Source organism: Drosophila tropicalis, unplaced genomic scaffold, assembly GCF_018151085.1.
Source record: "Drosophila tropicalis isolate 14030-0801.00 unplaced genomic scaffold, ASM1815108v1 contig_979, whole genome shotgun sequence".
Taxonomy (NCBI): domain Eukaryota; kingdom Metazoa; phylum Arthropoda; class Insecta; order Diptera; family Drosophilidae; genus Drosophila; species Drosophila tropicalis.
Genome location: NW_027173482.1, coordinates 419,126 through 435,518, shown reverse-complemented (window position 1 = coordinate 435,518; position 16,393 = coordinate 419,126). Strand labels below are relative to the sequence as shown.

Below are 16,393 nucleotides of genomic sequence, written 5' to 3'. Positions count from 1 at the left end.
ACAAATCATCGAGTGAACTCCACGAGCATCAACGAATCTGAAACATAAAACAAATAATCACGTATCCAGTGTAATCGACAACCAAACCAGTAAAGAAAATACATAAAGTAATATATCCGCCACTCCATCAACTCACACCACTGAATTTCTCGCTCCATTCACCCACATAACTTGACCCCCCTTAAGTCTAGAAAACAGCGGATGTTTACTGCAACCGAGACTTAACAAAAATCCTATAAACATATCCTATAAGAACGCTTAGTAGGCAAAAATCAATAAACCATTCAAAGTCCAGATCCCATGTCACCAGATCAAAAGCTCCCAATACTAACATCAAAAGCTTTTTAACCGAATTTTAATGATATCTGTATGAATAATCATAAGTTAGTTCTTAAGACGCTTTGTTTCAATAAAGATCGTTTTTGAGTCTCACCAATCCATATTTTTTTAATTAATAAAACATTTCGTTTTGTTCTAAGTGCATAACTATAGCCGCACTTTTCATTTTTTATAAACAAAAACAAAATATTAAAAATTTATAATAACCTACTTATATTAATAATGTGTGTAACCACCTTTAACTGAAATAAACTCAAAAATACGATTTGGCATGGAGTTAATCAAATTACTTATATCTAATTGGAAGATATTGTCCCATTCTTTAATAATAGCCAGTTTAAGGCTATTAACATTGCTAAATTTAGTGTTACGGGCATAAATTCTACGCACTAGTAAAGCCCACAAGTTCTCCATAGGTTTCATATCTGGAGAACATGCCGGCCACATCAATGGTGTAATTTCATTCTTATCATGACCGGGTCTCCCGGCTGACGTGCACTGATGCGTTATCCTGCTGGAAAACAAATGAATCTTCTCGTTGTGCGCGAAGGAACGGTAGAAGATTCATTTTTAGTAAATCGATATACTCTCTGGAGTTCATATGAGTGCTTGGAAATGCAATCTCCAAGCATCCTGACTCACAGAAAGCAGCCCATACCATGAGAGATCCTCCACCGAAATTTCTCTTCGAGAAATAGACAGGTTCTTTTCTTAAATCTCTCCAATAATTGTAGCATGTAACGTTGAATCTCACAAGGAGTGTTGAGCAGATGTTCGTGCATAGTGCTGGCCGAGTACGCGATAGGTTCGGCTAGGGTCAGGTCGGCTGGGAGTGGGTTATACGATAGAGATTAGCCAGAACTATAGTTACTCACATTCGATACAGACGTAAAATTTTAAATTCGCGTACTTAAGGACACCAAGGGATAACGGTACAGGTTTAGATGCGAAAGAAAGAAGGCCTGAGGAGACCAGAAACAAGAACACGTTAAACTATGTAGTATCAGGAGGCACACATGTTGGTTTATGTCATGATATCCTATAGGCCTATCATGTGAACGCCCACCCTACCATGATCCTCGGGCCACGTCTGAATTGAGGATCCCTCCAACATGTCTTACGGCCTCTTGTTATCTCTCAGTCGGTTGCATGGTTCCCCAAAATTTAACGATTATAGGGAGTTCATTTCAAAGAACAATAGTTTTTTTAATTTCTAAACTTATGAACAAGGCAGGATTCATTTCCTAATTTAATTCATTCTTAATATCTCTTTCGGAAACAAACGAACTTAATATTATTCAGAATTAATGAAGTTAATATGTAGAGGTCCCTAAAGTAGTATTTGTTCTTTTGGGCTATTCAAGCTTATCTTCATACTTTGAAATCTTAAACTAAATACTGGTCGAAAAATAAGTTTGGATCTTATCCTCAATTTCATACTATATACGATGTAGCAATGCGGTTATCAAACATAATTATCTTACTCGTTATCTTGAGATTAGGTTACAAAAACCAAATTGAATCAAATTTACAAAAAATCGAATCATATCAAACTGATGCCGGGAGAGAAAAAGGATAAAAATAACAACTACACGGTTAAATTTCCTAATAAATTCAAGTATTGGCAATGGCACCAACGTCCAACATATTCAAAGGCTCCAAAAACGAATAACCCGAATCAATTAATAAGTTTTGTTTTTTTTTTATGGTTTGACTTACAGTTTTAGTCCAGCGGCGAAAGATCTTTCGAAGCGGAGGCTGTTCAAAAATAGATAAGATGATTTAAGGTAGTCAGAAGCCTCTGATTTGGTTTGGGAGCACCCGTTTTCGATTAAGCACATTAACATTAACATTATTTGTATCCTCTCTTTCTCTCTCTGTGAACAAATAACTCTTATAAGTATTGAATGTCTAAGTATTACAAGAACATTGTCTTCGAACGTCCCTAGGTCATGCCAATGGGTTGCAACTGCTTCATTGGGTACCCGTGTAGTAAGACCTGAATTCCACGGATTCAAGTTTTTTTTTTTTTTTTTTTTTGGTTAAGTACTCGCGATAATCATTGGCAAGACCGAGAGGCTCGAATGCATAGACACCATTAAATTTGAAGGGGCTTTTAAACGCTTGCACCCATCCTGATTATTTTACGGCTGCACTGCACAAAACCACGGGTTCTTTTTCGGAATGAGTCCGGTCAAAAATGGACATAAAGGCGCAGGTTAAAACTTCCTTCGCTCAACGTTTCGTTAATTCATTGAGACTGAGTCCTCTTTCCTCAGTTGAAAAATCGGACTTGGCGGTCTACCACTCAGGGGTAATCTGCTACGTACTTGTGGTGCCAGTCCCTAGTAGGAACAGGTTAATAAGCTACACGTCAAACAATTATAAATATATTTACCCTATGGAGAGCGACACCACAGCCACACAAATTTTGGAATAAATTTATTCCGATTGGAGCGGCGATAGCCAAAACGCCACAAAAAAAAACGATGTTATTGGACGCGGAATTAATTTCTGCGACAAATCACAGGCGCTCCGCGGATATTCTCTCCAATGCACTACCAGAAACTACACCAGAACCAAGTTGGGTGTTTTGTTGGGCAATCCTATGAAGGATGCAATTAAAAGGGTTATATTTTTTTCTTGCACGATACACGCGGTGGGTGCAGCAAAGATCGCCGTGAAGTTGGCAGCGAGGAGTGTAGCACCTCCGTCTCCTTTGGGAGTTGAGTTAAGAAAGAACGAGGCCACGCGTATTTTAATCTTTTAATTTTCCTTTCGCCAATATTCTTTAATCTAAGGATGAGCTTTAAGCCGATATCTCACCGATCGATACGTGACGACTTACGTGAATACGTAAGGTCATAAATTATCGATAACACTATGTACTGATTCGGATACTAAAAACAAGCTAAATGGGTTGTCTCCACGATTACCCATTTTCGGTTGCGTTTTCAAATTTTGAACGACAAGCGCATGTTACACACCTCCCCGACAAAATCACACTTGGAGTAAAGGAGATAATAAATAATGCCCTATTGTTTAATGTCTTTTGCATGGAATTTCCCCATCATTCTCCCTTGCATATCCTCTAGTTCGTAATAACTAGTTCCAATCCGCTGACGGACTGTGGCTTTTATAAACGTTGGAGCTAACTTGGCTGAGAAACCCTTTGCATAATTACTCAACTGGAAAATTACGTCGGTACACTTCTTGACCTGGTTGAAATGACACGTCTCGACTTCTCAAATTATATGTTTTTTCGTTGCGTTCATGCTGTTTTGCTACAGCCTTGATCGCCGTCTGACGAATTATTTCCAGAGAATCAGTACGGTCAAACTGAATAGATCTATCCTCTAATAGGTTTAAACTTCTTAACAGGGGGTAAGTTGCACCGTTCGTTATCATTTGTTGGCCAAAACATACACGGTACGGACTATTATTGATGGCCGAATGCCAACTGGATCTTAGCGCACATGCAACTGAACTAAGGTTTTCATCCCAATTGGTCTGATCTTTGTTCACATAAGACTTTATTGCAGCTAACACCGATCTATTTACCCGTTCGGACGCGTTTGCTTGTGGGGCATACGCTGCGGTAAAGGAATGTCGAACGTTATACTTCTCCAGCAGTGCTTTAAACTGATGGATTTGAACTGAGATCCGTTGTCTGATACAACTACTTCGGGAATGCCAAAACAATGGAACAATTCTGTTTCCAGATAGGTAATAACAGCATCTGCAGTAAATTTTCGAACAGCTTTTAAAAAAGGAAATTTAGTGAAATGATCGAGAACTACGAAGATCCCTATGTTTCCGAGTTTGCTTCTGGGATATGGGCCTAAAAAGTCTATGTATAATTTTTGAAAAACCCTATATGTTTGCTCTGATTTGGCCATTGGGGGACGCAAATAGGTGTTCGAATGCTTAGTAGTCTTACAAACAGAACAGTTCGCAATAAATTCCTTTACATCACCTATTAGGTTGGGCCAAAAAAAATAGCGTCTGATCCGCTCCAGTGTTTTATTTATTCCACTGTGCGCCGCTAGGTGGTCTTCGTGATTTTGTTGGATCACATCCAGAACTAACGATTTTGGAATCCAAAGCTTCCAGCACAGGTCATCCGCTACACGATCACCGGATGCGTGTTCTGATCGCCGATAAATGTATTTGTCTATAACCTTGACGTCGGGTAGCTGGGATTGCTTTAATTGAATCTTAGCTTTTAAATCTTTATATTCATCAGCGTCGAAGGCGTCTGACGACAGATCGAAACCAGTTGCTAAGGTAATAGCTGATATATCATCAGTATGTACTCGGGATAAAGCGTCAGGAACTATATTTCGTGAGCCTTTCCTATGCATTATTTTAAATGAGAATCCTTGCAGTTTAAGTGCCCATCTCGCCAATCTAGAACTTAAGTCAACTTGCGTCATTAACCATTTTAGGGACGCGTGATCTGTAATAATAGAGAATTCTTGACCCTCAATATAAGCTCGAAATTTTTTTACACATAGGACAGCCGCAAGGCATTCTTTTTCTGTTACGGAATAAGCCCTTCGACACTGATTTAGTTTTCGTGACATGAAGGCGATTGGCACTTCATTTTCTTCGTTATCGATTTGCATAAGTACACCTCCCACACCTCTATGACTAGCATCACAGTGTATAGAAAAAGGAGCGTTAAAATTAGGGCTATGTAGTACAGGGGCGGTACACAGAGAATATTTTAACCGATCAAATGCATTTTGTGCTTCTTCAGACCAAATGAATTTTCGTTTGTGCTTTAACGTGTCGGAAATGGGTGCGGCAATACCAGCATAATTTTTTATAAACTTATGATACCATCCCGTGAGACCTAAAAACCTACGTACTTGCTTTACAGACTTGGGCACTGGGAATTCTTGGATCGCTGACACCTTATCAGGGTCCGTCCTAATGGTTCCATTACCAATAACATGGCCAAGATATTTGACTTCTTTGAGGCAAAAACTACTTTTTCTCACATTAATTGTAAGTCCCGCTAGGATTAGTCTATTAGCTAACTCAGATAATACTGAAATATGTCTCTCAAAGGACTCCGAAACTACTAAAAGGTCATCTAAGTATATAAAAATTTCATTTCGCAAACTTGGTGGTATCACTCGATCCATAAGTTTGGACATTGTTTGAGGGGCGTTTGACAAACCGAAGGGCATTACAGTAAACTGATAGAGAGGTCTTCCTGGTATGGTAAATGCCGTTTTCTCGCGGTCGCTAGCGGCTAGCGGTATTTGCCAATAAGCATCCTTTAGATCAATACTTGAAATAAATTCTGCTTTCGGTAACCGACTAAGAATTCCGTCAATTAAAGGCATAGGATAAGCATTTTTAATCGTGACTGCATTAAGTTTTCGACTGTCAATACATAATCGAACTTTTCCTGGTTTGCGCACCAGTACAACAGGTGATGACCAGGGGCTATTTGATTCTTCTATTACCCCAAGGGCAAGCATACGATCTATCTCTTGGTACATTAATTTTTCTATGGCCGGAGATACAGCATAGTGCCGCTGCTTGATCGCTTTTGCATCACCTACATCAATTTCATGTGAAAGCCAGCTGGTTTTTCCTAATCCTTTTTCCTTGAAGGATGGAAACAATTGAATGGTTTAAAGTAAGTGTTTTTTCTGGGATTCGGATAATGACACATTTAATTCGCTATCGAGATTAATACAAGCTACGGTTGGTTCTTTTCCTTTATGCGCCAAAAAGGCCGGTAACAAATCAAAGGCTCTCCAAAAGTCTATACCTAAATAGAGATTCTGTGCCAGCGAGGGTACAACATAAAGAGTTATTGGTTTTTCAATTCCTCGAAAGCTAACAGAGGTAAGAGTCTTTCCTAGAATGGCTTGTTTTTGTCCATCTGCTGTGTGCACCATGGTTTTTACCGTCTTAAGGGGTAGCAATTCGTTGATCAATTCTGTCGCCAAATTTCCACCTACACAACTAATTGACGCTCCAGTGTCCATGAGACCCTTTAATTCTCTTCCAAAGAGGTTCACATCTGCGTACGGCCGCCAATCAAGGGAATCATCTATTATCGAATCCAAAACCGCAGTTTTCTCTAATTTATGTTTTTTTCTATATTGAATTAATCGCTTAATTCCTCGCATCTTTTTAGTATTTGCACATAGTGGAGATATAAACTCCCGTAGGTGCATAGGAATAGTTGGGAGTTGTGACAAAGTTGGTAGTGAGGAATCCATCGAGGATTCCCCTAAAGGGTGTTCACCGGGTTCAGTTTGAGTGCACTTTTCGACAGTGCACGGCGAACTCCGTTTTTTGAATTAGTACATCGATTACAAGTAGGTTTGTAGGCATCAGGTTGACCGCAGCCATAGCAAAATATCTTTCGCTCTGCATCGCAATCCTGATATCTATGTCCATTTTCCTTGCAATTCCAACAAATTAAGTTAATAGCAGCAATTTCCACCTCGGAATCTATATTCGGGTCGGTTTCTAATTTTACATTGGTAGCCGAAAATTCTAATTCATGAACCTGCCGTTTCGGGGTGGATCTAGGCATGGTTGTCGTCACTGACTTATTTACCGATTGCATAAATCGTTCACGTGTGCACACAACGTGGCGCAAATGTGAAGCCGACATTATTGGTACGTACAAAATCTTATGTTGAATTTCTTGTAGTAAATTTGCCTTCAGCACATCTAACAATGCAGACTCTGTCAATGGGACGGCTAATCTACGAATTTCTAGATCGGTTCTTCCGTCTTGAAATTGTGCTCTTAGTGCCACCCGAAGCTGTGACCAGGTCACTAGTGGAACGCTTCGGTGAAACCTCCAGAACCAGTCGCTAGCAGCTCCTTCAAATAAGTTGCTCGCGTAGCGAGATACAAGTTCTAAATCATTATTGAGTGTTTGTTTTGTGAGGGCTTCGACTCTATATATAAAGTCATCTACCGCTATGGACGAATGTCCTGAAAATCGAATTTTCCAATTCGTAATTATTTGACTAACCCGATCAGCACGCAATTCGGAACTTGGATATGCTCCACCATTCATCATAGACGTATTTGGATACGTAGTCTGATTGGGTCGTTGACTTTGACTTTCCCGTGGAGGGATTTGAAATAACTCTTCAAATGTCTGTCTTTGTCCCGAGGGTTGGATGGATGCTCGAGATGCTACGTTTTCTGAAAGTAGTGGGCCGTTAGACGCCGCTCGTTGTAAAGTTATCTCTAAAGACTGGGTCATTTGGGCTACAGCCTAAGACATGGTCTGCGACAAGGTTTGGGAGACCTGAGTCATTGATTGAGCAACTACCTGATTCATTTGGGTAAGGCCTTCGGAAAGGGCTCGGGCTATTACTTGATCTATGCTTGCTTGTGATGACGGCAAGTCGAATGCCTCTGGCGTGTTGACCTGTGGTTCCATTTCTGGGTTAGCCTCAGTTGCTCCTGCTACGGTACGTGATGATCTTAAGATCGGCATGTCTCCGCCGCCTGCTAACAGTAATTCGTCCGCCAAATTAGTAACGTTGGATTGAACGGAAGTACGACAAACTGGACACACTGATTTAGCTCCTTCGCGAAGCGAAAAGCAACTAATGTGAAATGAATGATTGCAGGGGGTGGTTATCCACTCTGCGTTGAAGTCCAACTCCCGCACACAAATGCCACAGCTTCTACTAATTTCTTCAGATCTGTCCAAACTATGGAAACTATCGAATACTGACTTTACTAACACTTTTCTATATCAAACTGGGTATAATGCAATATTATGGTAAATCAGAAAAATTCATCTAAAACCGGGAAACCATACAACCATGTCTGCAAACGTTAAAGGTCAGCCTAAATGTACTCTAGATACTACAAAATAGATAGTTGAAAACATAGACGAAGCACATACGAGAAAACAAACATTTGTCTCGCATTGCGCTGCTTGGCCAGTATTGCGGCTAAGTGGTAGCTTAATGCCACATTACTTGACTCCAGCTGTCCTGGCTCGCAGTCCAATGCTGATGTCACAGGAATTCTAGAATTTATTCCGGGCAGTCGGTAGTATTTATCCACCAAAGCTGAATCCAGGTAACAAACCTCTCATTCTTTATAAGACCAGACAAACGGGTGCAGTTTGAAGACCGACATATCAATTGAGTCCGGTCCGACGGTAGCACTTAGCCACTAATTCGGCGTCCAGGGACGAACAATATATTACGGTGTTTTTTTTTTTTTTTTTTCAAACGGGAATTGCTAAGTCAATGACCAGCGTTTCTTAGTCAGTGCGGGTATTTAAGTGAGGTACTTAACTTAAATAATTCCAATCACTACTAACACTGCTCACTACTATGATTACATAAAATTCACAGGAGAAATGGGATACTAGTCGATAGCATAAATCCAGCGGTTCTGATAACACGACTAGTACAAGAAAAAAAATCTGGTTGGGGCAGCCGAATCGGGCCCCACGTTGGGCGCCAAAAATTTTATCTTATCTGTAGCATGTAACGTTGAATCTCACAAGGAGTGTTGAGCAGATGTTCGTGCATAGTGCTGGCCGAGTACGCGATAGGTTCGGCTAGGGTCAGGTCGGCTGGGAGTGGGTTATACGATAGAGATTAGCCAGAACTATAGTTACTCACATTCGATACAGACGTAAAATTTTAAATTCGCGTACTTAAGGACACCAAGGGATAACGGTACAGGTTTAGATGCGAAAGAAAGAAGGCCTGAGGAGACCAGAAACAAGAACACGTTAAACTATGTAGTATCAGGAGGCACACATGTTGGTTTATGTCATGATATCCTATAGGCCTATCATGTGAACGCCCACCCTACCATGATCCTCGGGCCACGTCTGAATTGAGGATCCCTCCAACATGTCTTACGGCCTCTTGTTATCTCTCAGTCGGTTGCATGGTTCCCCAAAATTTAACGATTATAGGGAGTTCATTTCAAAGAACAATAGTTTTTTTAATTTCTAAACTTATGAACAAGGCAGGATTCATTTCCTAATTTAATTCATTCTTAATATCTCTTTCGGAAACAAACGAACTTAATATTATTCAGAATTAATGAAGTTAATATGTAGAGGTCCCTAAAGTAGTATTTGTTCTTTTGGGCTATTCAAGCTTATCTTCATACTTTGAAATCTTAAACTAAATACTGGTCGAAAAATAAGTTTGGATCTTATCCTCAATTTCATACTATATACGATGTAGCAATGCGGTTATCAAACATAATTATCTTACTCGTTATCTTGAGATTAGGTTACAAAAACCAAATTGAATCAAATTTACAAAAAACCGAATCATATCAAACTGATGCCGGGAGAGAAAAAGGATAAAAATAACAACTACACGGTTAAATTTCCTAATAAATTTAAGTATTGACAATGGCACCAACGTCCAACATATTCAAAGGCTCCAAAAACGAATAACCCGAATCAATTAATAAGTTTTTTTTTTTTTTATGGTTTGACTTACAGTTTTAGCCCAGCGGCGAAAGATCTTTCGAAGCGGAGGCTGTTCAAAAATAGATAAGATGATTTAAGGTAGTCAGAAGCCTCTGATTTGGTTTGGGAGCACCCGTTTTCGATTAAGCACATTAACATTAACATTATTCGTATCCTCTCTCTCTCTCTGTGAACAAAGAACTCTTATAAGTATTGAATGTCTAAGTATTACAAGAACATTGTCTTCGAACGTCCCTAGGTCATGCCAATGGGTTGCAACTGCTTCATTGGGTATCCGTGTAGTAAGACCTGAATTCCACGGATTCAAGTTTTTTTTTTTTTTTTTTTGGTTAAGTACTCGCGATAATCATTGGCAGGACCGAGAGGCTCGAATGCATAGACACCATTAAATTTGAAGGGGCTTTTAAACGCTTGCACCCATCCTGATTATTTTACGGCTGCACTGCACAAAACCACGTGTTCTTTTTCGGAATGAGTCCGGTCAAAAATGGACAGAAAGGCGCAGGTTAAAACTTCCTTCGCTCAACGTTTCGTTAATTCATTGAGACTGAGTCCTCTTTCCTCAGTTGAAAAATCGGACTTGGCGGTCTACCACTCAGGGGTAATCTGCTACGTACTTGTGGTGCCAGTCCCTAGTAGGAACAGGAGAATAAGCTACACGTCAAACAATTATAAATATATTTACCCTATGGAGAGCGACACCACAGCCACACAAATTTTGGAATAAATTTATTCCGATTGGAGCGGCGATAGCCAAAACGCCACAAAAAAAAACGATGTTATTGGACGCGGAATTAATTTCTGCGACAAATCACAGGCGCTCCGCGGATATTCTCTCCAATGCACTACCAGAAACTACACCAGAACCAAGTTGGGTGTTTTGTTGGGCAATCCTATGAAGGATGCAATTAAGAGGGTTATATTTTTTTCTTGCACGATACACGCGGTGGGTGCAGCAAAGATCGCCGTGAAGTTGGCAGCGAGGAGTGTAGCACCTCCGTCTCCTTTGGGAGTTGAGTTAAGAAAGAACGAGGCCACGCGTATTTTAATCTTTTAATTTTCCTTTCGCCAATATTCTTTAATCTAGGGATGAGCTTTAAGCCGATATCTCACCGATCGATACGTGACGACTTACGTGAATACGTAAGGTCATAAATTATCGATAACACTATGTACTGATTCGGATACTAAAAACAAGCTAAATGGGTTGTCTCCACGATTACCCATTTTCGGTTGCGTTTTCAAATTTTGAACGACAAGCGCATGTTACATAATATGAGAATCCGTCCGGACCATCCAAATTAAATTTTTTCTTATCCGAAAAAATTATCTAAAATATAAAATTAGTATCTTTTTATAAGAAAACAAATCCTGAACTTTTTTCCAATCAGTTGACATATTGTCTCTAGCGAACTTCACCCGCGCCTCTTTATGCCTTTGCAATAATTTGGAAGCCACTTTTAATTTTTGTCTCACAATGACGGGAGACTTTTTAATGCTCGTGCAACCGTCCATCGGGACACATTTAGGCCACATTCTGCAGCTAACTCATTAGCTGTAAGCAAGGAGTTGCTTGCAGCACGCTCCAGAAGACGCTGGGCACGCAATTTTTTTTGGATTTCGGTCACAGAACAGGTGGTTTGTCCATATTCAGACTGATTTTTATAAAAGTTTCGAATGACTACCGATCCGATCTACCAATTTTTCTGGCAATTTCACGAAACGAAAAATTCTCACCCTTGAGAGCAAGAATTTGTCCTTTTTCAAGATCTGAGAGGACCGATCCTTTTGGCATATTGATTAAAATCTCCAAAGCTAATTATTCACGACCGATTTCATGAGAACAACGTCCCAAAGTGATTACAGAGGTCAAAAATGAAAAGTGCGGCTATAGTTATGCACTTAGAACAAAACGAAATGTAAAAAATTACAGTTATTTTGTGCGAATGTTGTTGTTTTTATTATTTATTTCTACATCTTGCTTCATGCTTTATCTAACGGTAGTTTTAGATTTCTTCTATGTCTATTCGTTTTTGAGTTATAAGAAAAAACAGGGTGCGGCTATAGTCGTGCACCAGAGTTTATACAGTTTTCCCCCACCAGTGGGTAGAGATTCAGAGAGTGAATCAGCTCCTTAAAATTTTAAAGATTGGCTAGCGGAGCAACTGTAGTAATTTCGGAAGCGGGAGTGTTTTTGTGTGTGGCGTATTCGAAGCCCTAAAATCGAAAAAAAAATATACAAAATATTAATATACTATGGGTGTTCTTATTTTCAAAAATTTGAAATTCACCAAGTGCCGGTCATTTTTTTTCCTTTTAGTCTAAAACAAATCTCTTTGGGGCCGATCGGATAATGTTTGATGGAACTCGCGGAACTGACCTAAATTATTCAGTGTGATGCTCCCATATAAGCATACATAGCACCATACAAATGTCATAGAGTGAGCGAGATGGCATGCTATGAAATAAACTGTCATTACATTGTGAACATTATTCATGTTATATTACAAGCAGAAGTTCCTATATTTGAAAGGTCTTCAAAATCATGGCCAAATTTGAAGAAAGAGAAATTCGAAAGTGGCGCTGCAGATGAAACAATTCGTGTCCAAATTTGTGGAGCAGAACGCCAGAACTTCAGAACAGAATTTTGCCTTGGTGAACTACAGAAATGTCAGAGCCAAGAAGATTATAAAGAATTGCTTCAGCTAGCTTTAATCTTTCTTGGTGTAAAGGCAGAGCGGGCGGCACGCGCTTAGCCCGAGTGGGTAGTGAAAACAAATAATTACCTCCCCCCCTTTTTACTGGTTGAAGTTGTCGCACTCTCCTCCTCTTGCCGACAAGCACTTTCACTGTTTTATATTCCGAATAAGAAACCGGTCCATGCCCTTCTATTAAGCTCCAAATCACTCCTACAAAAAAATCACTTTGGTATTGTACAAGAAATGTCTGCACGGGCGCGACTCGAAATGATAATACACTCATACATTTACACGAATTGTGTGTATCGATTCCGTATCGATTATGTATCGATTAAGGCGCGCTTAATCTTTTCGCGAGCGCGCCAAAGAGCGCGCTTTTTTTAAATAATGTATCTGATAAAATTTGTTGCTGCAACGGAACAATTTTATTCACTCCACTTCCGGTCTTTTGTCAGTTTGTAAAGAACGATTTTAAATAACTTTTGATTAAGTTTGAAGATGCTTTACCGTAAGAACTTCAATAAACATACTACCATAAAATACGTGATTTACAGAGAATTTCCGAGTTGGTAATTACCCACTCGGCAATTTTCCATACTACCCATACTACCATAGGCTGCCGCCGGCCCTGTATAAAGCAATACACTTTTCGTACTCCTGGACCAACTAGCCATGCCCGCTGGATGTCAAAAGACATATATTGCTTTAAGATAAATCGAACTTAGCCGGCTCGAGGTCAATCTTACAAAAGAAGATTATTTCAAAGGCAACACACAAAAAGGTGAGCAGGTTGTCTGTATAGCTGTAAGCTATTTCAATATTTCATAGCGCCTAAGGGTATGCATTCGGTATTGTAATCTTCGCCAGCTTTTTTCGCTTCATTTAGTTGGCAATGTAATTCCCAAGTAGTTTTAGCGTTGAAGATATGGTATGGCTATTGCAATTCTGGAGTTCTTTGGCAAAGTCTGCTGATGATAGAACTTGGTAGTTCTTGAAATAGCTATACAGACAACCTGCTCACCTTTTTGTGTGTTGCCTTTGAAATAATATTCTTTTGTAAAATAGACGTCGAGCCGGCTAGGTTCGATTTAAATTTCAATAGGTCGTAATCTCTAACCAGATTCCTTTAGAATATTTTTATTTAGACATCAATTTCGGCTGACAAAAAAGGTAGAAAATGGTTTGCGTGATATTTGCATTTTCTTGGTAAAAATGTACGTTAAAGTATGGTTTAAGTGTACAAACGCTATTGAGGCTCCTTTCCATGACCTTAACCATGTGAAAAATTGTTTAAAATATACAAGTACTGACGCCGAAACCTCTTATATAGTATTAAACAAAATTAGCAATCATTTATGGTACCTTGCCGAAAACTTAATAGCTCTGGCGTTTTTTGATTCGAATGTCTCCTTCGAAGAAAAAATGCGTATGGTTAGCAATCTTAACTCAAAGGAACCAAATGTTCAACTGAAAAATAATAGACATTACTCTAATTTGATGGACTTCCAAAAATACTCCTTGTCTGACTTTGTGTCATTAAAAACAAAAAATTTTTTCAGAAAGCTAAGCTACCATAAACATTTCTTGGACTGGATCCATCGAACTGGAAGCAAACAGTTGAATTTGATTAAGGTTTAACATACTGACGTGATCTTCATGTGGTAAAAGATATGGCCAAAAGAGGAGTCAAATTTATGCAGGAGTGCAACAGAGTTCTCACAAACAACGAGGAGGAAAAACAATCATTGCTTCAAGTTGTTGAAGCTTATAAAAGAAATACCCATCTGTAAAAAAAATGATCTAGTCAGTGATAATAATAAAAATTTAAGTTAACTCCATTTGTTAAGAAACATTTGATTCTATTCTTCTTTTCTTTTTGTAATATAACATCAATGGTGTTCACAATGTACTGACATTTTATTTTATAGCATGCCATGTCGCTCACTCTTATGACATTTGTATGGTGCTATGTATGCTTAGCATTACACTGAAAAGTTTAGGTGGGTTTCGCGGCCATCAAACATTATCCGATCGGTCCCAAATTTTTTTGAGGGTTTTTTTTTAGACTAAAATGAAAAAAAATGCCCGTCACTTAAAAAAATATTAATATTTTTCCGACAAACAACTAAGAACACGTCTAATATACACTGTATGCAGTTGCAAGTCGGCAACTACAAACAGCAGCAGAACGACAAGATAGTTACAAGGAAATCTGGTGCGATGACCGGCACCGATACCGCCTGAGCCCATAGGCCTTGGATAACAGCAGCTAAGAAACGACACATCTCAAAAAAAAAAAAAAAAAAAACTGCACTACCTAGGGTCGAGCCAAAGAAAGCAATCCATACCACACCGGAGAAGACGTACCCCACAGACTGCCCTGGACCATTGGACTCACGATATTGTGAGTAAACCTGCACTAAGAGGACCGACATCGGCGCCCCAAAAGCGTGTGCGAAGACCAGCACTTGCACCGTCTAGCGCGACAAGCTAGACCCTGGACGCAGGAGGACGAGTAGCCCTACAAAGAGCCCCCAACAAAAAAATTTGTAAGAAATATTGTGAAATCGAGCGGAACCTTATCTGCCTGATAGCAGTATAGCCTGTAAAACTATGCGAAACATAAGGTGAGAAGATCACTTCGATGTTTGAGTAGGGAAAGTTAAAAACAATTGTACAGCGATACCTTCCGCACCGGTCCCTTTGGCTGATGGACATCTCGTAGTCTTGTCCACGCCTCAAATGCCGTTAAACAATTTTTTATGTATGCCGATTGCGATGGTTTTACGCTCAACGTAATACTGGCTAGGGCCTTCCGATCCAATCCTCCGAGATCGACACCTTGCACCGTGGGCAAATTTCCAGCCGTTACGTCCCACAGGTCTGAATGCACCAACACGCTGCGCATTTGTATATTCCAAGAATCATAATTCTTTTCGTCCAACTTCTCGATGTGGTACAGATTACTCATGTTGTCTATTTAGTCTCTTCTCCCGAATAAAGTTCTTAACTTATTCGTAGCTTTAATGCTCACTGATATAAATCGTTAAATATATCACTTCATTAGTTTACTATTCAAAACCGTGCCCTGGGCCCATAACCTGTTGAGGGGGGAGGGGACGCACAACCCGAATAACGCAGGCAGAACAAAAAGAATAGTAACACGTCCGTACAACTCAGAAGTTTATTAGAGACTAATGCGCGTGCCAGTAATTCAGTTGGGCAAGCGCAGTATTCAAATACAAATGAAGCAAGTAAGTCGACTCGTCGACTTGGGTATACCATACACCAGGTGAAACAAATATTTCAAATTTCGAAAACCAAATGTTTGTCTATTAAATTGTTTTTACATGTTTCATAGTATGTGCTATCTCGCTCACTCTACGAACACACGAGCACTCTAGCGCCGCTACTAGCCAACGGCCAACTCTGGCCTTGTGGACCGCTTAGTAAAATACGTTGATACGCATATTTTGCATGTTTTTAGTCCGATTTCAATAAAGTAGTAGTGGTAGTTTTGTAGAAATAGATAAGATTAATTAGTGTGCCGAATTTGAACGCGATAGTCAAAAAACTACAGGAGGAAATCGGTTTTTTCTTAATTATGGAGGCGGAAGTGGGCGTGGCAAAATATGAAAATATATATTCTCTGCGCGCATACTAAGCCAGTATACATACTAAATTTGGTGACTTTAGCTTTGTTTGTTTTTGATAAAATCAGTTTTGTTTAATTTGTGGGGGCGGAAGTGGGCGTGGCAAAATTTTTTAAATAGCCAGTTTCTGCGCGTCTATTAAACTAGTCTGCATACCAAATTTGATGTTGGTAGCTGTCATAGTTTTTAAGGAAATCAGTTTTATGTAAATTCCGGGGGCGGAAGGG

At 39.6% G+C, this 16,393-nt stretch overlaps 2 long non-coding RNA genes across 3 annotated transcripts; both read right to left on the bottom strand.

Annotated features, from left to right (window-relative positions):
• Positions 1–341: 341 nt before the first annotated feature.
• Positions 342–11,064, bottom strand: LOC137586299 (uncharacterized). 2 transcript variants are annotated; one of them, XR_011033752.1, is made up of 3 exons: positions 10,630–11,064; positions 2,868–9,068; positions 342–1,301 (listed from the first exon to the last, which is right to left on the bottom strand). It is a non-coding gene; the product is annotated as an uncharacterized lncRNA (long non-coding RNA). The 2 variants fall into 2 exon arrangements; XR_011033753.1 differs by having other exon boundaries at positions 2,868–10,446; positions 10,500–10,641.
• On the bottom strand, positions 1,521–2,861 carry LOC137586300 (uncharacterized). Its single transcript, XR_011033754.1, has 2 exons — positions 2,059–2,861; positions 1,521–1,995 (listed from the first exon to the last, which is right to left on the bottom strand). It is a non-coding gene; the product is annotated as an uncharacterized lncRNA (long non-coding RNA).
• Positions 11,065–16,393: the final 5,329 nt, after the last annotated feature.